The 25,655-nt window shown below is 42.3% G+C and overlaps 1 protein-coding gene across 1 annotated transcript in view; it reads right to left on the bottom strand.

Annotated features, from left to right (window-relative positions):
• Nucleotides 1-25,165, bottom strand: part of SFMBT1 (Scm like with four mbt domains 1) — a 72,078-nt gene extending 46,913 nt beyond the window's left edge. Inside the window, exon 1 of the mRNA XM_068408418.1 lies at nucleotides 25,100-25,165. The gene's annotated coding sequence lies outside the window, so the exon portion shown is untranslated. The remainder of the gene's footprint in view (nucleotides 1-25,099) is intronic.
• Between the last annotated feature and the right edge of the window lie 490 nt (nucleotides 25,166-25,655).

Here is a 25,655-nt window from a genome sequence, read left to right as displayed (position 1 = left end):
AAAGTGAGCACTTGCTAGGTCTAAAGAAGGGGGGCGAGGAGGTTGCCCATACAGGTCTCATTCTGTCAAAACTCTCAGAAAAACAAAGGCCAAACAAAACTCTTGCTCTTCCCACGCAACAGTCGCCCCAGGTCCACATACCCAGTTCCTTTCAGGACCTAGAAGAATTTCTTTGCTTCAGCCAAACAAATCCATTGCCCTGTGCCTCTGATGTGAGGAAAGGCTCTGAGACCAACATCCCAAAGAGCTTATTCATTTCCTGCATCCATGAACCCTACAGCATCCATTACTACAATAAACACTAAGTATTGCTCACAGCCTCAATTGTCAGCTTTCAATGATTTTTACTGTTTATCTTTAACTTTCCACACTCTGTCTTCACTACATGATGGTACAAAACCCCACACATGCTGCTACCGAGATTACTGCATTATTTAAATACAACTGAATTAATTTTCATTGACGTTAATTACAAGTTGGTTCATTAGTACGTCAGTTACTGTGATAAAATTCAGTTACAGAGAAGAAAAAAAAAAAAATCTACTGGCTGTTTCTGGCCCAAATTGGTTGTATGCATCATGGCTTTATGCTGGCTTAGGGCAACCCACAAGGCTGGGGGACGTGCTCAGTGCGATTGATGCTTTCAGCTCTCGAGCACCAGCACTCAAAAGGATGGCTTCTGAAGAGGAGAAAAGAGGAAAGAGAAGAGGGAGTTTGCTTCTCAGAAATCAGCATGGGGGAGGAAAACTGGAATAAATGTAAATTTTTCAGAGCTGTCTTTTTCCCCTCCTAAATTTTATTATTTCAGTCTAGCACTCACTTTCAGATGAAGATGAAACAGAGAGTTTAAGTTTTCGATGTGTGAAGGGAAGTGAAAACGCAGAGCTGTCTCACTCTTCCAATTCAAAATACCCCAACACGAACAGGGAGACTCATGTAATTGCTTTGATCACCTCATACCTGGATTCAGTGAGGAAACGGTGGCCATCACGCTGACCCTGGGTCTGCACCATGAAAAATCTTCCACCTGCACCATACCTCCACAAACAAGTAAGCAATGATGAAGAGAGCAAAAATCAAAGCACTAACAGTTAATGTCCAAATAAGTTCTTGCCTCAACATGTGCTACAAGAACCTTTGATGTTACAGAAAGAGAAGGAAACTGGAAGAAAAGGTCAGGCTTCCCTTGAGAATGACAGCTCCTCAGGGCTCAGCCTCAACACGGAACAAGGAAACGTATCTCAAAAAGAGGTTTGCTTCTAGACTGTACTCCTTACCTGTTTTTAAAAGACTTGTGAGCATTCTTTACAACTTGGCTATAGTTCCACACATAACTAAACCAGAATAAGGCTACACTACTCCCAAAAGGCAGCTCCACACCCACTTATTCATCCCTACCCCACACTAAACTTTCTACTGGAGCAAACTCATACAGCAAAACCAAACAGAAGACTGTGTCCAGGCTAAAACTCCTCCTATTTATAAGATTTATAAGGAACTACTACCCCCATCGTCTTTCCAGTCAGGTACAACACTCAATTCTAGCAGCAAAGATGAATGAGATTTCATAACTTCAGTTATTTATAAACCTGTTAGTATCACATCATCCTGGCTATCATACAACGTGCATTGATTCTGCGATCTGTTGGGGCAGTAACACCCGTTTTGCATGGTACAGTACCATGGAGCAAAGGCTCCATTCTGATGTAGTTATAAGAAATATTTAAGCACAGACCAGAAACCCAGAAACTACAGAGCTCTGAGCAAAACAATTACTTTCTTCATTTACATGAACTCCCAGAACTTCTCAAGCAGGAATTAACTTGCAACACCAGCACCTGAAGCAGCATGGCACATGGCTCAGTGACCCGGTTTGGGCTGAGAAGGGATGTGCAGCAGAGGCTTAAACCCGAGCTTGTTCTGTAGCCACAGAGCAGAGTTTCAGGTGGTTGCCACTGAGCATTACAGCAGAACTGGCAGTGCTCTGTAGCACCCACATTTTGTAAATCTCCCCGTGCATCACGGCAAGAGAAGCCACGGGAAGACAGCGTACGCTTTGTCAGACTATGACTTCGCTGATCAATGCAACCTGACTTACAAGCTACACAGTTGCTTTTAATAATATTTGAAGTGCAAAACAGTAGTTTGAATCACACTTGTAGGTTAACTGCGCTTTCAGCAATAACCGATTTCTTCAAGCACCAGTCCCAAATAATGTTCATGAAGCCCTGAAACCTTTTTTTTCCCCTTCTAATTGTTTGCTCTCATGGCAATGCTTCCCACCTGTCTGAGCAACTTCTCACTGCTACCTAGCTCCCGTCTGCCCCTCTTCCTTCTCACCCACTAGCTCTATCTATGCGTACTGTATGTTGTGAACTGAAGAGAACACCAGTGCTGTTACAGACAGCTTTAGGAGACTGACACATCACAGCCTTCCAAATCAAAAAAGGAATTCGCAACCAGCACAAGGGAAGTCAGTCTTGTTAAATATTGATGTTTGACAAGCTCTACACATTTGATCATTGTATGGTCACACAAAGTTGAGCTGTTTTAGTTAAATTATATTTAAGTTATTATAAGGATAAAATTCCACTGTGCACTTCTATATTCTTAATCCAAGAACTTGTGGAACAGAAAGACACCCATTAAGGAAGGAATCTCCTTAAAGCTGGTTCTGACGAGCGAACCATTATGTCCAGATTATGTGAAATAAGCACAAACATGCAGGGGCTTGCATTTATCAGCTAAATTGTATCATTATGCAGTTTAACTTACGTATTCAGTAGGTTGTCTTTGATAAGCTAAAAAATAAAAATAAAGAAAACTTGTATCGATTAGGAAAAGATCCACGGGAAATACAAGCATTCGTACAGCGATAAAGATAAATAATTAAAAGTTCTATATAGATGACGGTTACCTCTGCTGCCCTGATGACAGCAGAACTGACAAGCACGTGGTAGGGGTATGTCTATCTCCATTCACTAGCACTAGATGAATTGCTCCTGACCAGTTTCCCATGCAGTACACCAGAGGCCCTTATCTACGCTGGTATTTAAAGTACACACAACTGTATCCAACATTCAGGCATGTTATATAAACTTAACTTAACCAGCACAAATAATGTGGCTTGCACATCATTACACGTACGCTTTCCGTATTACAACCTGAGGAAGGAACCCCTCTATTCATTCCTTTAGGTCACCAGAAGATGCAAGTTTTCTCAACTGAGCTACAGCCGTACTCTCCGTGTGCATTCTTTATCAATTAATGGAAGGCCAGGCATACAGTGTACTTCATCGTTTTAGTTTGCCAAGAAAGCCGACAGGCAGACTAACAGTTAATAAAATAAGCACCTATTATTGCACTAACATTGAGCTTGTATACTTTCGAGAAGACTGAAGCTATTTTACTCCATAGCAGCTGTGTTTACACTATAGCACAGTCTGGTACCTCCGAAACTCAAGTGAACTTATATATGACAGTAACTATGCTGGTTCCAAGGGAAAAAACCTGTTAAGAGGAGAAACATACTTCAACTTCTTGTGTTAAATGAAAATCTGTACTTCAGCTGCTTTTAAAGGTACCACAACTTCATTTACCTTGGATCAGGAATACAAACTGAAAACAAAATACACTGAAAACAGTTGTTTCATTCATACAGTAGCATCATATGAAAATGCATCTGTGCTCACGAGATCAAGTTTTCCCTTCTCCCCCAGCAAGGTACACAAATACATTTTAATCAATACAAGAGCCAGTTTACGGTTTAGACTCTCAGCCACATCCATCAGTCACTGTCAGGAACAGAGCATCTGTCCTCTAAAGTTATCTTCAGATGAGAAAAAAATGTCCATTGTCAAGACAATTCAGTGTTACTTTTTATTGATTTAGGCTTGGTGGATATCTTCCTTTCTCCTCTTAGCACTTGCTGAACAGAATGGGAAATAACACTTCATCTAGAACTATCAAAAGCTTTGGACATCTATTCTGCATGATGCAGTCAGCTGGACCAGATCCGTGGAGCTGATTATTCGGAAAAGGAAAAATCTACTTGCTTTTACCTGAAAACCATGGTATACGTTATGTTGAAGATGCCAGATCCACCACAATAGGACCACCACAGCATGAAGCCCCCAATGGGGGAATGCCATCAGCCTTTAAGCATCATTTGTGAGCCTTCTGCTGTGGCTAAGCAGAAAAACCATTTGGTAAACCATAGCACTGGCACGGACACAGTGAGCAGCGCTCTGAATTTGTGAAGCCACGCAGCAGCAGTAGCCAGGCTGCCTCCCGGCTCCTGGCACAAACAGCACCAGTTGTTCAACCTGAGAAAGTCGACCATTCAGCCTGGCCATTTCACTCACTGCTCAGGATACAAGCAAAGGATGTTTTGTGGGTTTTACTTAATATTTCTTCTTGGGCAACTACTCTTTTATTTTAATTGAGGCTTACTGCATTTGCCTTTGGTTTATGATACTAGATCAGCTTTGGACTGGTGAACATTAACGATTTCTCCTGGGTTAGAGTAACACAGGTAGAACAGATCTAAAGAGCTGAGCTCAAAGGTCTCCTATTGCCCAGCATATCAAGACAGACTGCTGCCTCCAGAGAGCAGCAAGGCAATGGCTGCCTGCTAGCTGCAGCCAAGCTCTAGCAAGGGGAGTGCAACAGCCCATCTTTCCTGCAGCATGCTGCTTTCCTAGCACTATTCTCCAAAAGAAAGGAAATGAAACGACATAGTGTATTAGCTAGTTCTTCTACTTTGTCTTGGCTTCCTTCTTACCCAGGAGAAAAGACAAAAATAATACAAATCAGAAAGGTTCAAGAGAGAGTGCTGCATCTAAACACAGAGGGAGGGATGCAATCCTCCCTCCCAAGTGGGGACAACACAGTGGGAAAAATGAGAAAATTTGGAATTTACCACTGACCTTTTTCTCAGGTCGGCTGTTTCCAGGTTCAACTGCTTGCAGATATGTATGTGAGGCTGATCAGAAAAACTTTCCCAAAAGGCCACTGCCTTCCTATGAGGCAGCTGGGGATTAAAGAAGTTAGGGCCAAATGCTGCTCAGGACTTTAAGTTAAAATTCAGAGTTGCTCTGAAGTTGCCCAACCTCCCTGCTCCAGAGTCACGTTCATTATTGTTACCACAAACACAAATAAAACCGAGCAAAGTATTGGCAATGCCACACGTCTAACGCTGTCAACCGCCTCAGCGGCGTGCACACGACCAGCTTTCATTTAACTGATCCACAAGCCAGCGATGATGAAGAGCGGTCAAGTGGTTACATCCAGCACTGCAACAGAACTGCTCAGCAGACATAAAATCTTCTTTCTTTTAACGCAAATTACCCAAAGTGTAACGAGTTCTGGGTTTAGTTGTCACTGAACACAGACAACTTAGATTAGCTTAGCAATACTGCACAACATTGGGCATTCTCTTGATTGGAGCAAACCACACACTGCCTGACTGCCTCTGCTCTCAGTACGTTTTCTTATAACGCAAAACCCCAAGTTAATTTCTTCATAACTGGTGCATTTACAGTCAGTTAAGACAGAGAGATCACATCATAAACATCTATTACCAAGAATTTGTAACTACCCAAAAGGCACATAAATGACAGTGTCTTTTAGAAACATCCTCTTGATCTTAAATAGATGTCTACAAAAAAAAAAAATCCCAATTCTGTTACAGTGATTTTTAGTCATCACTATAGCACAGCCTGTAGTACTTTGATATCAAGAGATTGTGGGCAGAGGACACACAAAATCAGTTTCCACAATTTATAGCAGCCCTGACATTAAAGACAATAAATGCAACAGGAATAAATAAAGTAGGAGTTAAGTTAAATGCCATGAGGGCTTATTAATTTATAATATAAGTGAATTAATCCACTATCAGTATCTGAAGAAAAACTACTGAAATCAAATGCTCTTAGGGAGTTGTTAAGAGCAAATGAGAAATTGGGTTTCCTCTTCACTGCCACTTCACTGTTCTAGCAATATGGGATTCCAGGCTCCCACTCCAGATCTTCTGCTTTAAACAGTAAAGCTGAAAATAACCTCCCACTTTAAAGCATGTACTTTTTCTTCTCTGATGCACCAAGCTAAAGACTTAATATGGGAGTGTTGTCTGCAGACAGCCAAACAACATCTGGCAGCTTTCTGAGCATCCCATTTGAAGTGACTTTACACAGCGTATCAGCAAACTGCGAAAGAAGTCAAATCATCTGGTGGCAGAGCTGGGTAATGCCCCAGGTACAATCAGAGTCTTCACATCAAATTTCTACTTACTAGAGACTCAGTCTATTATTGTAAATTGCTGAACAACTGTATCAGGTGTCCCAAGAGAGGACAGGTGCCTACCGCTGGTTTGTACTGTACTTCACAAGAGCCTTCTCCTTCTAACACGAACAGAAAAGAGAGAATTCAGCTCAGCTGTGCAAGGTTATGTGGGACTTCTGTGACAATACCTGAAGGGATGCTGCTGTATAACACTATTGTAATTTGCAGTACCACCCTTTTACTAAAAAAGGGTGCTCTTGCAAAGAGACAATAATAAGGGCCATTTTTTAAAAGTGAACGCTAAAAGAGATTAAATTAATTTTAAAAGCATCTCCATCTACAGTGCAGACTGCCATGACCAAAGCTAACCCATACAGGCCACTTCTGCACAGGGTGAGTGAGACCTTGCAAAAGCAGTCCAGCAGCATGACAACATGATGATGTAATGTCACACAGGAAATCAAATTTAATCAAAACTTGGAGGAATTGCAGATCTCGGGTTGGTCAAAACAATCAGTGCAGCTTAAAGAATGCAGAACATGTCAGCAGTTCTTAGAAAGCCCACTATAGTAATTCATACCACACCTTCCTTATTCAAAATTTCTACCCAATTTTTCTACATGACCTCCAGGGAGCACTCACTCCAACAGCAAGTTCTGATTGCCATCTCAGTTATTAAAATGTATTAAGTGAAAAACCTTAAAATGTTTATTAAATTATTAAAACATATTTATCAACAACTTTGCCTTAGACATCAGATTAAACAAGACCTGATAACCAGCTTTTCACCTGCTCAGTGAAATATCTTTCAGCTTTTTATATATATAACGACAACATCAGAGAAATAGATGATATAAATTCAGGAGGAGAATCAGACATCACCAGAAGACCAGGAAACCTCATGGTTAGGGAGAAACTGTAATCAAATAAAAGGAAGATAGAAATTTTGCACAGCATACAAAGTTTCTGCACACTAATAATCAGTCACGGTCAAGTAGCTGCAAAGGCCACCTGACACGTTTATGTTGAGAAAGCTGGATGGCTCAAGGGATTTGCAAGACATTAAACCTTACCTGGGAGCTGGTCCACAGTTTGATCAGCACAAGTATCTCGCACATATGCTTAATGCAGGTTAAGAATACCCCCTGCCGTTGCAGCTGAACTGCACTGTAAGCAAGGGTGAGCAGAGATAAGGTGTAAGAGGAAACCTGTTACTAAACCAGTTTTGATAGAGAAAGAAATCATTGCATGGGAAGAAGCTCCAGGCTGCCAGTGTGATGGCAGCTCAAGCTGGAAGGTCAAAAGTCATTGATGTGATGACTGTAAAATGGCCTAATATGAAGTAAAGCAGGTACCACGAGGCAGTAACAGCCTGCACGTGCTCCTTGCATTCTTCACACTGGCCAGAAACCAGGCGTAACTGGCACGTATAAAAGTTAGATACGCTCCCTTTCTGCTTTAACTAAAAGAGGCAAATATGTTCGCTGCAATTACATACCTATAACAATGACTGAAAAGCTGCAACAGCCAAAACCAAGAATTTTTCTTAAACTTTTTCTTTTTTTTTGTCCTCACAAGGAAAAGACTGTTATGGAAGGTCTTCAAGCAACAATGAGCTGGTAGGTAAGGAAAATGGATCATTACATTTTGTGCATTACGTGCCCATTAAAGCATGGCCGCTCCATTCCAGGCCTTCTCACTGTGGCATACTGTTATTTCTGGCACACAAGACTCCCCAACGCAACCCTGACAAGAGAAGATAACAAGCCGGGGTCCTTCCATGCACTGGTGCCTCCTGTTCTCTGACCAAGATTCAAAATCTTTCTTCTAGCCATTGTATTCACGGTAACACTCTTCATCCTTCACCCAAAAGCACACTGATAACATGAACAAGCAAACATGAACTCTCCAATTTTCCTCATGTCACTCCGTATAATTTTTAAGGGGTTCTTGTATTCGGGTAGATACAATCTTGTTTCTATTCTAACCCAATATTCCATGTCAGTTTTTAAAACCTGACAGGCAACCCACAAAAACCCACAAGGCACATTACACCTCTTATCTGCTGCAACTCTGAACTAATGTTACCGCAAACTTTGTGTTATTTTCATGACAGGACAAAAGGTTTCAGCCTTTTTTTATTTATATAAAGCCTGCAAAGGCTTTGTCATTTTGCAGGGGAGAGGGTGGTAAGAGGATAAAGAGGTAAACCAGCAAAAGCTTGATTTTCCAATGTTAAATTTTATCTGTCTAGCAAGATTATAGTGTCTGCGTCAATGGGAAGAGTTTTAGCCTAAGCTCACTCTGCTTTTTAGATAAAAGTTAACAAATACATAATGAAAAATTACCAGAGAATGTTAGTTATCACTGCAACTTCCTATAGAGGACAGTCAAAACTATCTTTTTAGGCTTAAAACAATTTATAAAAGTGGATTATTTTGATAAAATCAGATTAAGGAATTGCTACACATGAAGCCTTACTGACTGATGTAAGGGAATAACAATACAGAGACGTTTAAATAAAGTTTAAGTTAAAATAATCTTGCTAAAAGTTATTGATTTACAGTTGATTGAAGGGAAGAGAATAACAAGTCATAAGGATCAACTCTATATCAGCATATCTGCAGCAGAGTTAAGGCAATGGCTTTGCAGTTTATAATTTTTTAAACAATTCTCTAAATCGCAGGTCACCCTTTCTCAAAGTTTTTCAGGCGGATGAACTAAAACTAGGCTCACTTTCCATTAAATAACTTCCACTTGTCTTTCTGAAGCAAACTTTAGACAACAGACAAAAAGAAACACCACACGCATTTGGAGACCCTGTGTAACTTCATATTAGAAGTGTATGAAATAATTCAGCCTGTTGGCAGAGAAGATATTTTACGACCAAGTCAATTAACAGAGCCATCTCAAATGTCCACCTACAGCCTGCAAACACATATACACATGCCTCGTTACAGAGCAACCCTGGTGATTAAGAAAACAAAACAAAACAACTGCTGAAAGCAAGGGCTGGCAGAAGTATATCCCCAGAATTGCAGTGGCAATAACAATTAGGCTTGAGAGTTAACAATGCACCATCAAAAGTGGTAAGATACCAACACGCATGAAAGGTAAGACACAGTATTGATACCTTAGTTTTTTTTATAAAAATACCTAACTCTTATAAAAGTGGCAATGGTAAAAACGGCAAATTTCTGTTGTGTAGGAACTGAGAGTCACCTATGAGCATGTACAACTGCCTTGTATTTAATCTCGTCTGTAGGTCATTCTCTACACTTCTTCAGCACCTGCAGCACGTGGAAAACTGTTGAGCCCTGTAACTTTTCGTATGAGGAAACATCAGAAACATCTAGAACACATCTGTACAATAAGATAGTGCACTATAGCAATGTCCCAAGCTATTATGATGATCCACAAAGATTTTCAACATTCAGCATTACACATGAGACTTGCTAAAAACTCAGGGAAAGTTTGTCCTATATTTGATTTTTAGAAGTCTCTGCCTTCCCTTTGCTGTGGTTCTCTGCCAGTACTCAAATTTCTCCCCAAGATGTGTAATGAAATATATTAAAGTCACTCTTACAGTTTTCAAGACCAAATATTTGCACTGCAGTTCCACTACTAATTTAATGCATCCCAAAAGCCGGTTTAGCCACCATAAAGATCTTCCCTCCATCCCCAGCTCCATTCCTCAGCAACACCATCACACTGCCAACAGCTAATTATCAAACCCATCATAGATGAAGTTTCCCAAAGGACCACAGAGTCACGAGCCATTTAAAAGCCACTGTGAAACTTTCAAAGTTTTAATTGCAAGACATATGTCTGGGAAATACCAGTTTCAAACTGAAGCCTGGGACTTCTCTGTTTGATGCAAGCCCCAGGAAACATGTCCTCAGGGAAGGATCTGAGTCACATACAAGTATTTCAACTAATGACGGATACTATTAACAAGTTTAGGTTCATCCACCTGTATTCCCAACTAGATCAGGAGAAAATAAGCATGCTCATCTCTTGCAGAAACAGGTTTTCCAGTGACTTTTTCTGAAAGGATTGTTCCTTTTTTATAGACACAATATGCAAATACACTGGTTGCAACCTGATTCCAGGAACCTGTTCATCTGAGCAGTGTGATTATGCTCTTGCTTTCTCCAGCTGAAAAGCATAACTGCTTTTAGCTTCTAATTGCGTATTTTTTAATTATTAGTTTTATCAAAGGAACTAAACTGACAGCACAAGCTATTTTCACGAAAGCAGACAGGGCATCAGGTATACCTGGTAAAAGATTAAACTAGGTAAGAATGTTGACTAATAAAACTCACTACACAACTTGCATTACTGGTTTTTTTACCAAGTTTACTCAATATAAGCAGCATTTTTTCTATAAACTTGCATACAATATTTGAGCAGAGAACAGAACACGCACATCAAGTACTACAAGAAATGGGCGTTCTTTCTTTGCAGTAGTTCAAAATACTTCTGAGAGAAGAGAGAAATTTTTCGCACAAAATAACTCATGAAATAATGGTACTAATATTTTATCAAGCTATCGATCTTAAGTATTAAATAACCCAAGGAAATTGTAATATATAACTTCAGAGTACTGGAAAAGAGATGGGGTTTTGAACGGTATTAAACGCATAAGCGAAGAGCATTCAAAAGACATTCGGAAACATCTTGACTGCGAAGTCCATCTTCAATCCTGACCTCTATACTCATCCTCATTTTCCTTTTGCCAGCTCCCTCCCACCTTTCCTTCCCCACAGCTTCTTTCTCTCCATCAAATCAGACATCATCCATGTTTGTGAAATCAAAACAGCTACAATTCCTGAAGGAATGAGGGCCAAAAGAGGGACAGCCTGTCAACTTCAATTACTCGTGGACACCCGCACGTACTCATTTCCAACACAGAGCCGCAGTGAGCAGGTCAGCGTGTGTACGTACAACTTCACCCCGCTAGATGGAATCAGAATATTTTTGTCATTAAAGCCAATCCTGATAATGAAACACTTCTAGCTCCAGCCAGGGAATGCTTCACTACTAAGAAGATAGGTGCTCCAACCCAACTCCTGCTATTAGCATAAGACTAAGCAGCTAATTAGCAGAGCAACAGTGATGCAGAGCAGATGTGTATTTACTACAACACAGCATTAGCATTCATCACAAAACTCGAAAGAGATTTTTCAAGTTCCTAGATTAACGTTGGCCATTGATCGCTTCAATGGGAGCTGGACTCCAAATCCTTTGAGTCTCAGGGTCCAAACTACTAAACTTTGGGAAGCGACCACTGGTGTAGATGTAACAGGAGAGAACAAGCTGTCCCCGCGCTGCCTTTGGTTTCTCCTGCTGTCTGAAGCACTCATCCTCTGTCTGGTACAACAACTGCCATTAGTGTGAGAAAAAAGCAGAAGCAGCACTTCATTTTCTGCTTTTCTTTTTTTTAAAGAAAAATTAGCAAGCTGTGAAGAAAAACTCTCCACCAAGCTGCCTGTAAGTACAATGCTTGCGTGAAATTACGCTGCCAGTTACACCAACAGACGTCATCCTTTTCGCATCCTCTCAAAAAGTGTTTCCCCTAGGAAACTAAATCAATAATCTTAAGCAATAGCAACTGCACACACAAAGCAGACTGCTTTAAGTATAACATGAAAAAGCACTGTTCATGTTGTTTTGAGGATTATGTGTTTTAATTACACCCCTTCACCCTCCTTCTTGCTTTGTAATTGAATTTCCTTTTATCTTTAGAAGGCTAACTTTATTCATAAGAGGCTGCGGATGGCAGAGTTCAATCCTTTCACTGCAGAGTCCTGAGGTCTCCCACTGCTTTCCAAGATCTCATTCGCATTTTGTTTTAAAAGGGTTCCAGTTCAGATTAGCAAATATGTTTTTAACGGAAATAGATGCATATCTAAAGGAGGGATGTTACAATGATAACCAAAAAAATTCCCCTCTGTATCTGAACGGATCCCAGAAATATCTATGTCCTGAGCTCCATCACAAGGCTTAGAAAAAAATCTGTTCAACCAGTAGATATTTATAGGACACATTTACTTACAGTCTATTCGAAATTGCAGATTTGGATACCGTAACATGTTCTTAGTTCTACCTGTAAGATCCAACAAATCTCACAAAGACAAGCTGGCTTCAGTATACTGCCGTTGTATCACTAATACACTCTCCGGACTGTCTGATGACCTGACACTTAACTTTTCGTATGTGAAAACAAAATCCTTTTCCTGCTATCATCACTTACTGTGCAGAACTTGGCCACTATTTCAGTTCCACTGCCAGCACATCTCTTAACATCATGTCCAAGCAGCAATTATAGAGGCTAAAAGCACAGAAATACAGTTACTTCTCACCTTACAGACTGGATTACTTAAGACACTTCGGGTGTTAAAGCTGCACCCAAGCCTTTTCTGTGAAGTGCATAAGTCAAGTTTTATAACAGGCTGAGAAAACATTTCAGAGCTACAAGGCTTTAAATGTGGCATTTTAAGTCTAGAAAACTGAGAATGATATACACACTGGGCTGGCTATGAAACTAGTATAGGTCTTAGTGGATTGATTAATTCTGAGAGTCTTCAGGCATCAACATAAATAATCCTCAAAAGTGTCCACATTTGATCTTGGAACATCTTCAACCAGCCATGATCTTCAAACCTTCTGACGGGGAGCCACATGGCCACCTATTTTCACTGTAGCTCATGAACTGTTTCTGCATTATCCAGTGAAATGCTGTCTTAACTTGCTAAATCTCCATCTGAGTCACTACTAAGACTCTACCACTCTTTCCACATACAAACTGTGATGCCAAAACATGGCTCTCCCCTATATCTTTTCCTCGAAAATGGATTTACAGTATTACGAGCTGTGCTAAATCATGGAATTCGCTCTCTCTAGGCAACACCAAAAAAATATGGCCTTGTCTTTTGTTATTGCTCATTAACTGATATGCTTCCTTCCCATTCCTCCCTTAAAAAAGTACTGAAAGCTTAAAAAAAAAGAAAAGAAAAAGACAACAGCTTTCAACGATACAAATTTCAAATCCCAAGAACATTAACAAGCCTAAAGGCCTAAGAATAGTGACAGCACAGGGTTTTAGTGAAGAGCTCACAGTAAGTGATGATGTTCTTATTATCCCAGCATCAGGATTGGTAAAATTACACGAAAATCTGTTCCCATTTTAAGATTTTTTTTGCACTTCTGCTCTTATAGAGAGAAAAACAAGACTTGAGCCTAAGGGCTCAAAAGACAGAGTGCAACTGAAAGAGATTCCTCTACTTTAGGAGTACAATTTCAAAGCTTGATCCTGACAACAGTGGAATTATTTACACTGTCGTAAAAAGTGTTTTCAAATTCATACTTTTTTTTCATTGAATTATTTTTGCAGTCCCATCCCCACAAAGTTCAGTGGATATTTTTTCAGGCATCACTCTGCTGGCACATGCAACCTCATTTCTGTTGTTGACATATAAATACAAAAGAGAGATAATACTCATCTATTCGAGTTCCATTTAAACTTTTGAATCAATAGTTGTGATTATTAAATCAGAATTTTAATTTTACAGCACGATGTAACAAAAATAATGTCTCAGAAAAATCAAAGGATTCCCTCATCCTGAAAACACTACCTTAAAAACTTCTTTTATGAAGTTTCCTAGATTTTCCTCCCCTATGTCTATATTCTGCACGTAACAGTAGGCCCATGGAAGTTCTTAAGAGCTGAAACCACAAGAAATACCTGTATGTATTATGATCATGTGCTTCTGCTGTGAGATTCAATTTTAAATATACTCTTGATTAAATGAAAAAGAAAACTGTTTGCCTGGTTGTGTTTAAAAAACATCTCTGCTGACAGCCTGAGTATGTTTTGATTTGCTCTGTATAGATATGGAGTTGCTAGCAAAACATTAAGCGGAAAGTGCAGTGTTCGATGTAAATTATACCATCTCACACTTAAGTGCTGCCCTCAGCTGCAACCGGAAATTGCACCCAAGCACTGCCATGATCACTCCTAGGAGTAACAAGAATGTAAAAAAATGAATTATCAGATGTCTATGCAAAGCAATAACATAAATTGAGTGAAGAACTGGCCTAGAAAAAAATACTCTCTAAAAGCTTTCCAAAGCTGAGGTCAACACCTCTGCAGTATCTAAACTTTAATTCTTGGAAGGTACTTTGTTAGCCCTTATGGTTACAGAAATAGTCTTCTAAACACCCAAGATTAAAAGCTTGTTCTTCTATACCAGGGCTGGGCACACCCACAAGAAGTGAATGGCCACAAAATGAACAGAAAACTGCTAAGGTATGGAGAAATAATAAATGGATTTGTCAAAAGGCTGACAGAAAAACACTCATTAACAGCAAAATGAAATAACTTTTCTGGCTCCTCGATCAACAATCTCCAACGTACTTAGTATCTTACACAGAAGTAATTCATGTGGAATACAAATCCTTTGGATTGTGATATATTCCCATCTAATATGGATTAAATGCAAAATTCCTCTTCTCCTGTTCCATCACACACGTGTCAGACACAGGGAACTCCAAAAGGCACCATGCAAGGAGACTGATCTGATCTCTTACGTCTACACTAGGGATGTTCGTTTTGCCATTTTCCAAGCTGAAGTAACGGGTGACCTATTCATACCATAGCATGGAGGCTTGGTGGCTGTGTGGAAGCCTGGAATACATATCTGAATTAACAGCATTTTAAAAAATTCACAATGTGGGAATTTCAGAATAAGATTTTTTAAATGTTGAAAACGTAAGTGTTAAATTCCATACCACGTGCTGCACAGCAGATCCAGTCAAAGATAATTTCATTTAATGAAGCTTCATCATTTAATGACATTAATTTATTAAATAACTTATAAAGAAGCAAGAGTTTTACTAAAGATATGATACAACCTGGGCATTAAGGCCAAAACCAAGTTTAATGGTCACTTCAGGTGAGAGGGTGGTCAAAAACTAACAGGAACACATAAGAAGAGGTATAAGCATTTCTGGTTTATACATCCTCTACCATCACAATGAAAACTTTCTGAAATTAAAAAAGAATTGTAAGTGCTAAGAATCACCAGTTTATGAGTCTTTTCCATATGGAATACTTTTCAGTATTAATGTTGCTATAGGGATGCAATTTAGTTTTATACAATTTAATTCCTTCTCCCCCTCCCCTGCAAAATACCCACACGAATGTCCAAAGGCCAACAATGACAGAAGCTGTGGCCACATAAACCCAAAGGCCAGCACCTCATGCACATCACCCCTGAGCTCCTGGCATACTGCTTCCCATGCCTTCTGCCTGGGAGCTGAGTACAACAATACCTACTTGAAACAGAAAAAAGAAAATCCATCAGACCAGCGCACACTGTTGGGGTTTCCATTGTGGGAAGCTCTAAGCACCTTGAATTCCCATTCAGTGTCTTCAACACAAGTTAAGAAAAGCAAACATCAAACACAGTACCATCTTTCCAGGACCTACTATTGTCCACAGAGACTTGAAACATTTTGGAGCGTTTTTGGGAAGATCACCTCATACTTTAAAGGCTGATTATAAAGACAGGAAGTAATGACAAAAATACAAGGTAATTTTTCACAATACAAGGAGGACTAATGAGTCTGTACTGAGTCCTGCTTTTCAAGAGAAGCACACAAACATGAAGTAAGTGCAAAGTTTTAAGACAACAAAGAACTATTTAAGACATGAAAAATAAATGTTGTTTGCTAAGAACTGCAGAAGGATAATAGAAGATGAAATTAAGGCTGAATAGTAAGACAAAGAGAAAGAAATAACCTCACCTATACAATGAAATCTAAATTGGCTACTGCAACTCAAGATTTTGAAATTTTTATGACTAATTGTCTCGGAGCATCAATTCCTTACTCATTAAGAGCCCCAAGGAACAAAGAAGAAAACAGAAAATGCTGCGCTACAATTCTAGAAATCCAGAGCACCTTGAGACAGCATGTAGTGCTGGTGTCAAGCAGCCATGGCGAGACTAGACGATGCACAAAAAAGGTATCAAAGAAGATCAGAGGCTTGAAGTACTTCTATGCTAACAGAGACAGATGCATAATTCAGTTTTACAGTAAAGTTAAGAAATACCCACAGCCAGAAAGAGCAGTCCTGCCCAGTCCAGCATTGCACACACACACAAGCTCCGGACAGGCTTCAAGGGCCTTCTCTACAGTAAAACCGGTTCCTTCGTCGAGCTGAACAGTACAACTATGGAAGAGTACAACAGAGATGTGTAAAATCAAAACTAGTATGAAAAAGAAGAATAAGAAAAGGTTATTCACTATTTCTCCTACCACAAGAACCAGAAAACACAAACTGAAGCACCTTTTCACGTAGCACGTAATTAAACTGCAGACTCATAACCACAGGAAGTTGTGGATTCAGAAAGGATCAGACAAACTGACAGAGAACAGGTCAAATCACTGGTTCCTACGCAGCCTACACAGCCGCACCACCGACTGCGAGAAGGGTCATGCTCTACTTCACTGTTTCTTATCCTCATTTCAAAAGCTTTTTGAGGTGAGACATGGGACTGCGTGTCCTACTGCTCTGACACATTACGGCAACTTTTGTGCTCATCACAACTTAAGCTAGACTTGAAGCCGCTCTTCTTCCAGCAACACAGAGAAGCTTCTCAGCCACCTCCAACAGCTATGACACTAGTATTTTTCTTTCAAATCCCACTACTAAGGTAGGAACTCAGAAGGGTTCATTTCATATGTTGAAGTGGATTTTGCCATGCCATTTGTCAGAAATCGAGTTTTCGCATTGCGGTAAGACAGATTTCTCCCTTTTGAGCAGATAATAAAGAATTCATTCACTATTTGCCTTTGAAATCCAAAATACACTGCTTGTTCCAGAGACACTCCCAGCCAGACCATTGTAACCACCATAACGCAGCTTTCAGAAAAGTTACCTATTTAGGAACATCAATGCTGCTATTTTTCTATAAAGGTGCCTCCGCTAGCTGAGAGGCAGTTGTTACACTGTATTGTTATATTAACTATCAGTCACATTTGCATGTAACAATGATCAAGACCGACAAAGCATATTTTGATGTCACTGTCTACCTAACAGCACAAAAGAAGAGCATTTATATAAATTGCTTTAAATAAAAGCATATTAAACTATGTAATATTGCAATTTCTCAATAACCTAAAAATAGTTCCGAGTAAGACTGAACCACTGTTTGGAAACAAAGTATAAATGCAAAAGATTAAACTGGAATACTTAAATTAAAAATTTAGCTTTACTATAAAAAGATAATTTCTGTATTTCTTACTGGATAATCATAAGAATTACAACTTATGTCAAGTTGCTTTTAGATGGAAATTGGACTCCAATTAGAAATAAAAATTGCACTTTCATTTTACTTAGCTAAGTAATATTCTTACCTTAAAAGCACATATAGAGAAAGCAGATACAAAGAAAAGAATATTTTGGTTTTCAATTTAGTAAGTACATAGAGTTAAACCAAGAAACATTACGTGCAATTAAGAAAGATTTTTTTTTTCATGTCACATTGTCCTTCCAGCTATTACGCTCCTGCTTATTTTTATACCCTGATTAGAAGACGAAGAGGCAATCAATCTTCCCTGATTTTTCAGTTTCCAGTCATTATTACTTACTTACATAAGAACTGGTTGAAAAACCAAAACCAAACGAACCAACTGTTGGACACACTCCCTCTACACTTGTACGTAGGCTAGAATTATCTACACCTGGCTTATTATCACAATAAGCTCTGGATTCGCCAAGCCACTTCCCTAAATACACTGGTTTTCATTAAGAGGAGTGACAAAATACATGCTTAAATTTTCTATAGAGTAAGTTCAAAAAGTAAGATTTGGCCACAACAGCAATGGGAATTCAAAATTTAGTTCCTCCTCCCTCACCTTAATCTATTAAAAAAGTTTAACAAATAACTTAAGACATAAAATAGTCACATTAAAAAAGTAGACTTTTGCTCTTGGCCGCTGGACTAAAAAGCCTTACTGCTAACTTGATTAAGTCTTGTTTTGCAAATAAAGGAGCAAGAACTTCCCTGAAAGAGGAGAAGATTTTCATATGCCTGTGCCCATGGTCGCATTTGTTTTAGAAGAGTTGATTAGCTCAGTTCAATTGGCCAATTAGAGCTATATATGTAACACTTCTGACTGATCCTGCACTTTCATTATTTCTTAGGGCCACTATTTTAACCCTCATGGTAACACTTTAAAGAGCAATAAGCAGAGCTAATCCTGGAAGGAACTCTCCTTTAGGATGTGCATTATGTGAGTTCTGCTGGCCCAACTGCAAACAAGCATCCCGTGTTTTCACCATGCCTGTCTGCTCGGCATTTCCGACCTGGACATTTCTTTAAGAATTTTGTTGTACAGATCTTATACACTTTTTAGGCTTCAAGAGCATTTCTCAGTACTGCTTAGAAACACCACAGCTTTTTCAGCACCACATCCTCATTCTCGAAGCAAAGTTAATGGGCACCGAGGCCAACGGTGGCCTCCTTTCAAGAGGAGATGCTTTGACAAGAGAGAAAGACACTTACAAAAAAGCTACCCTCGTTTCAGACAAGGCTTTACAGTATAATGGAGTTTCACAGTCCTTAGACTTAAAATACTTTCTCTGTTTTATGATTTCAAGACAAATAACCTTCTTTTTTAAACCAGAGGCCATGGCTCCCCATGCGCAGAGCAAAGATCACGCTAAAGCAGCAAGCGTGCACGTTACTACATTTCCAGAGGAGACAGATACTCCTAAATGTATTTACTTCAGTCAAGCTACAAAAAGAAAAAAAATATCCCAAATAAAAAGGAAAATCTTACATTCATATACATTTTCGCAGGTCAAGAGACCAAGAAAGAGATAAGAAATGCCAGGGCATGGCTTACTCCAGCACAGAGAGGCGAGACACCCAGAGAACTTACAGAGCCATTTGTAATCAATGCGCATCCAGCACCAGAGGGGAAGTGCCTTCACTTCCTGACTTGATCGGTTTCTTATGGAAACAATGACAAATCTGAAGGTGCTATTTATGGCTTTCTCTCACCCATCCCCAGAAGAAATAGAGACTACAGCCTCTAAATACGTCAAGACAGAGCTCATCTTCTCCAATCCACTTGATATCTACTTCAATATCACTGCTCCAGTCCCTTGCATCCTTGAAAAAGTGACAAACAGCAAAACCTTGCAGGGTTCCCCCACCATTACTTTCAACCAATGACCCAATTCTGCAAGACAGAGGACCTCTTGAGATACCCTGAGAGCCCTCGACTCCAATCAGCCAAAATGGGAGAGGAGGTCGCTCAGCCCTGCATAGTTTACTCTTAAATAAAAAAAAAAAGATCCAAGATGCATGTCCTCTCTCTCTCATCAGTACTCATATCTCAGAGCTACTTTAATAGTTGCATCATTTTTAAATAACATCAAATGCCACTAGTCTCCTTCCCAACTCATCTGTTTGAAGAAAGAGATCGTTTCTGTAGCGAACAAGGGTGTCCTCAAGTGTAACGGCAAATAAACCAGTGTAAATGAAGTGCCACAGCAATATAAGCAATGACCTTGAAAACCAGCAAGCTGCTGCTCAGGGTGACTCTAGGGACAACAATCACATTTTAAGTGTCCACATAATCTGAAGAAATTGTTAAGATTACCTCTACAACTAGCAACTCACCTGAACTGTAGGTAAGCATCTGCAATCAGTTCACCTGCCAAATCTGAATGAGTGAAAAAAGCCAAAACAAAACACGCATGGCACCCACCTCCTTTAAGAGAAGGCAAAACTCCTATTTGAGCATTGTTTACAGGATGTAATCTGCGCAGCAAAAGCATCATTTAAGACTACTCCGTCTTATTAAAAAAAAAAAGACAGCTCGAAAGAGCAGAAATCCTAGTATTAGTGTCAGGCATCTACAGAAGTGATGGCTATTCTACTACAAACCTTGATGAAGTCCTCTTCAGGTTTTCACATCATTGCTTACCTGGTTTTCTTAGGAAACAAGGCTCATTTGATTAATTTGAAATGTCTGCATGTACACAGTTTTCTGCTTATCCTCTCATGACTCTTCACCAAACCTGGTCAACAAAATGTGACAGAGGGGCAGGGTCTTAATGATATTAAGATCCTACAAGTGTTGTACTAGGATGCTTATTTTCACAAGGAAAAGAAATCTAAACATCCCTGTCTCCACTGAAAGAAAGACTAATGCAGATATTGCAAAGAAACCAAAAGAGGTAATAAAGGAAAAAGAGGAGGAGGAGACAGAGGAAGAAAGAGACCTTGGGACCAGGGCTTCCTTAGTCCTGTGGCTCCCAGGCTTGTTATTTGCACGGTTCCTAGCGAAAGGCTCCTCAGTGGTGTCTGTGGGTGATAATCCAATACTACTAAAACAAACAAAGCAGAAAGCTATACCTAAGACTTACCGCTTTCCATCTTCAAAGTGTTTTTAAAGCATTCATCTAGGACTCTGTAACTACTATGCAGCTTTGCATTACTTAAAATACACTAATTTCCCAGAGAGGTGGAGAGCTACCTGGAGAGTCCCAACTAATATGCAGAATATCTTGTTCCAGCCTAAGCTCACACCCTTCTTTCTCATAGGGGAACACTTAAAATATTCAAACAAGTGATTCCCCTAAGAGATGCCCTATTAAGAATACAGAGTAGAATTCACGTTGTAATACTTCAATTCCACAGACTATGCTTCGCTAAGTACACTTAAAAAATACAATCTCATCATTAAGATAGGAGCACAATAATAATAATGTTAATAATAATTCTAATACTTCTCCCACGATCACCACCAATCCACTAAGGTGTCAGCAAAGTTCAGGAAAAGGTAGGAAAAATCAACATGGATACAGAGTGAACACAAATGTGTATGTGTCTTACATGCACTGAGTCTTTTTTAAAAAAAAAAAAATATTCTGTACCCTTAGGACCAAAAACATTTTAAAATCAAATGAGCAATACTTAACATCTCAATGCTTCTTTCATAGACTTTATCAATATAAAGAAAACAGTAGTGGGAGGAATTATGGGTTAAAGTTAGTAAAAACACATAATTACATAAAAAATAGCATTACACTGATGACATAGCTTTTAAATAATAATATATTAATATATAATTAACATTAAAATTTACTTTCATTTTCAACTTTTGCTAAACTTGGAGAACGCAAACTGCTAAATCTCCCTTTCTGGGTCTCGCATACTAATACAGCATTTGCCTTCAGGACAATTTCAGAGAGCATTTGAATCAAAACAAAATAAAATAAAACAATCTACTCCCACCCGCTTACTTTATCCCCTGACTTCTCAAGTAAGAAAGTAATCTGGGTGGGGGGGAACCAAAAGCTTTAGAAATAAACAACACCCACCTCAAGTTTATACCTATGACCTAAAAATTGATAGCCATTTCCCAAGAGCAGAAGGAAACGGGCACAAAGAAGTCCACTATCAGCAGCAACACTCATGCTCAAAGCCACCGAAACAGAGACGACACACAAAATCTGCTAATCATCAAGCAAGGTGTCAGATGGACAGCACAAAAGAAAGACCTTATAGTTACAGAAAACATTTGTAACTTACACAGGCTACAAGGTTTAAGTCAATAATCAATCTACAAGATACAGAATGCACACTTAAAAGGTCAAAAAAACACATCCGAAGACTATTCTGTAACAAGAAGACTACCATGTTAATACAGGAACAATGGATGTAACGCAAGCCCTGTGTTTTTAGGCACGGAAAGCTCTCTTCCCAAAACACCCCTTACTAAACACCTCCCAGGTTTCAATTTCTCCTACACTTAAAGGACACTTCAGTGAACTTAACATGAGTCATTTCACTGTCACGTGCTCATGTAATTAAGTTGCCATGTGTCTAAAGCACATCACTTGTAGGGACAATTACCTAAGTCAAGCCAGCGCAAAGTGACTGTATTGATGCCTGCGTCACCGCATGATGATCATGCCACGGCCAAACCTTCACAAGTGGAAGCACAGTAATGATGTTAAAGTGATTTCCAAACAATAAACAGAGCGGATACAAAAAGTAAGCATGACAGAAAGGTGAAGGTGTAGAGCCGTCACTGGTCTGCCATGAAACACAACAAAAAAAACCCTGTAACGTGTTACCAAAATATACTATGATAAACCTGCTTTTGCAATACTGTGTAACATCTTCCTCACGAGACAGTGAAAGGGTTCCCAGAATATAAAGATCACACCATGCAAACTACATCAGTCATTAACGTGTCATCTTACACTTAACCCGCCTTTCTTTTCCACATAGCAATCACTTAGGAGATTTGCCAGGTTTAAGAATCAGATAAGATAATCCAATACCAGCAAATTAATAGTAGAGGGGAAAAAACCTGCAAAGGAAGAACCATACAGATCAATAATCACTAAGATCTGCCACTGCTTCTTAGCTATCTATCTTGCATTGCTGTTTCCTGCGGAGAACGTGCATGCCAGCTTTAACACAACAGGATACTTCAGTCTTCCAGTGTAATTGCCCAGCAGAGACATGCCGCAAACACGGGCAAAGCCATTCTCCCAACACTGCCATGCTCAGTCTTAAGTATGAGTCATAAAAAAAAAGGCAGAGTAAGATCTATCAGTTTTATTTTGTTGTCTGTCTTGTCCAGAAGCATCTTCCTGTTCTTCCACTAACATGTGTTTTGGGAAGAACTAGATTTCATTCTCATCCTTCAATCACAGCAACAATTCACAACCAAAAGTAAAAGAGGAAATGGCTGAACTGAAGGCAGGAAAGCCCACTAAGCCTTCTTCCTATAGATGATCTTTTAGATAGGCAGATGCTTTTTTACTCTTTTTTAATGGTAAAATCCAAGTCAGTAGTACCTACCACACAGAAAACCTATGTTTTCACAGTTAATCGATATATTTTCATCTTGACATTCATTTCCTTTTCCCAAGAAGCTAGCCATTTTGAAACAGCAATCATAGACCTTAGCCAGATCAGGATTCCATGCTGCCGAGTGCTGTAGACGCTCCAAGCTACAGCCCCCGCTCCAGTAAATACAAGACTATTTCCCATTAACAACTTTTTCATTTACAAACCAGATGTTTCTGACCAGTTGACATACATCGTAAACCTTAAGCAAGTTGCAAAACAATGGTATTTCTGAAGTTACAAGATGGGTTATCATTTCCTCCTGCAAGACTTTAGCACGGCGCACCTTATATCCTGCCTTATGGAAATATTCGCTATGGTAACCTCCTGGGCTACTGACAGCAGCCAGCTCCCATGAAGGAACAGCAAAGAAACATCAAGGCAGGCCTTTTCTTTGGTTGTAAGACCTCTCCCACCAGAATTCTGCTATCAGAGGGAGTAAAACTGTCAGACATAAAGGTTACCATGTAAAACCATTCCATCATGGCAACAAGTTTCTCCAAAGTAGATATAATTGTTCCGCTAAAGCACACGTGACTAGGCATCACTAGCCTATTTCTGAATAAACAAGGGCCTTGTAGAACTACAATAGCGGAATGCAGTTAAAATTCACAATTAACTGCCCGCGTGGTTTTTCTTCTCATTATTTCCACTGCTGAGGGGGGCGGGGGGGGGGCCCTGGTAATAAGTTTGCAAAAGCCACAGACGGAAAACTTGCACAGTCCTTCCCATGCGGGCATCCCGCCCTCCCGTTTCCACCCGGCGCTGCCCGGGCGGGAGCCCTCCCGCAGCCGCTGCCCCAGCGCCGATCCCTCCCCAGCCCGAAGTTGGCGTCCCGGGGCACCCCGGCACCTCGGCGGCCGCCCCGGCAGTGTCACCAACGGCGGATTTACGACTTCAGGTGCAGAAGCGGCGAGCAGCGCAGACCGACTCCCCGAGAGACAAAGGCTCTGGCTCGCCCGAGCGCCGCCGGGCGCGAAGACGCCGGAGGTGCGGAGCGGCGACGGCGGGCGCGGCGCGCACACAATGCCCGGCCCCGCGGCAGCGCAGGCCCCGCAGCGCGGGCGGCGGCGCTGCGGGAGAGCCGGTGGCGCGGCCGCGGAGGCGGCGCCCGCCCCTCTCCCCCCACACCCACCCAGAACGGGAGGCGAAGAGCCGCCCGCTGACGGGCCACTTGACGGGGAGCGACGCCAGCCGCTGCCCCGGGCGGGACGCGCGCCGCGCCGAGCGGGACACGGCCGCGCCCGGCGGGGGTGCGGAACGGAGCGGAGCGGGGTTTAAAGGTCCCCTTTCACCGCCATTTTGAGGGGGAGGGGGGCGAGCGAGAGGCGCTCGGTGGGCTCGGCCCCCCGCGGGGCGTGGGCAAGGACCGGCCGCGCCGGGGCGGCGGCGCGGAGCGCACAAAGTTCCCGCGGGGGCCCGGCGGGCGGCGCGGGCCGGGCGCGTGCCCCGGCGGGGCGACCCCCCCGGCGGGCGCGGGGCCGGCCGGGGGAAGGGGGGGGGCAACTTCGGCCCGAGCGCGCCGCGGGACGCCGCGGGCCGGGGCGCCGCGGGGCCCCTAGCGGGCGCGCGGAGTTGCGCGCGGGCAGTTGCGCGGCGGCGGCCGGCCAGCCCCGCGCATCGCTCCTCGGCGCGGGCGAAGGCGCGCTCCCCCCGCGCTGCCGCCGCCTCCCCGCCGCGCTCCGCCTGCTTCTTCCCCCCTCCTCCTCCTCCTCCTCCTCCTCTTCCCTCGCCGCCTTTTTCCCGCATCCAAACTTCGGGAGCCCGGAAAAACCCTCCGGGCCCCGCGGCCCGCCGGCAAAACGCCCTCAACAGCTGCGCCCGAGGCCGCTCCGCCCGCGCACGGGCGCCGCCACCGCCCGCCTCACCTGCGGGGAGTTTTTCCAGCCCTGCGCCGCTGCCGGGGCTCGGGCTCCCCGGCGCTCCGCTCACTGCCATCATTCCAATATGGCACGGCCCGCCAGAGCGCATGCGCCCGCCGCCCGCCTGCCTCCCCCCCTCCCGCCCCTCCGCCCTCCCCTCACGGCTTTTCGGGCGCTCCGGCTCCCTCCTGGCGCGGGCGCGCCGAGTCCGCCGCCGCGCCGCCGGCCGCGCCCCCCGGGCCGCCCGCCCGGCCGGCCCCGCGGGGCCCGCCGCCAGCCCCGCCCCCGCCGCGCTGCCCCGGGCTCCTGCCCCCCCGGACACCTGCTCCCGCCGCGCCGGGGGCAGCGCGGGCTCGGCCGCCGGGTAACGGGACGTGCCGCAGCCGCGACCCTGCCGGGCCGAGGCGGGGCGGGGCGGGCGTCCCCGCCCTGCCCGGCCCGCCTTCGCTCCGCCGCCGCGGGCAGGGGCACAGCCCGGCAGGCGGCCGGTGCCTCCCGCGGGATGCACGGTCCCGTCTCCATCCCCCCGTGCCCCGCCGAGGATTCAGCCCCCTTCCCTCTC

The sequence above is a fragment of the Nyctibius grandis genome, chromosome 10 (assembly GCF_013368605.1).
Source record: "Nyctibius grandis isolate bNycGra1 chromosome 10, bNycGra1.pri, whole genome shotgun sequence".
NCBI classification, from domain to species: Eukaryota; Metazoa; Chordata; class Aves; order Nyctibiiformes; family Nyctibiidae; genus Nyctibius; species Nyctibius grandis.
The sequence above is the reverse complement of the archived record's forward strand: the minus strand, read 5'-3'. Positions and strand labels throughout refer to the sequence as shown.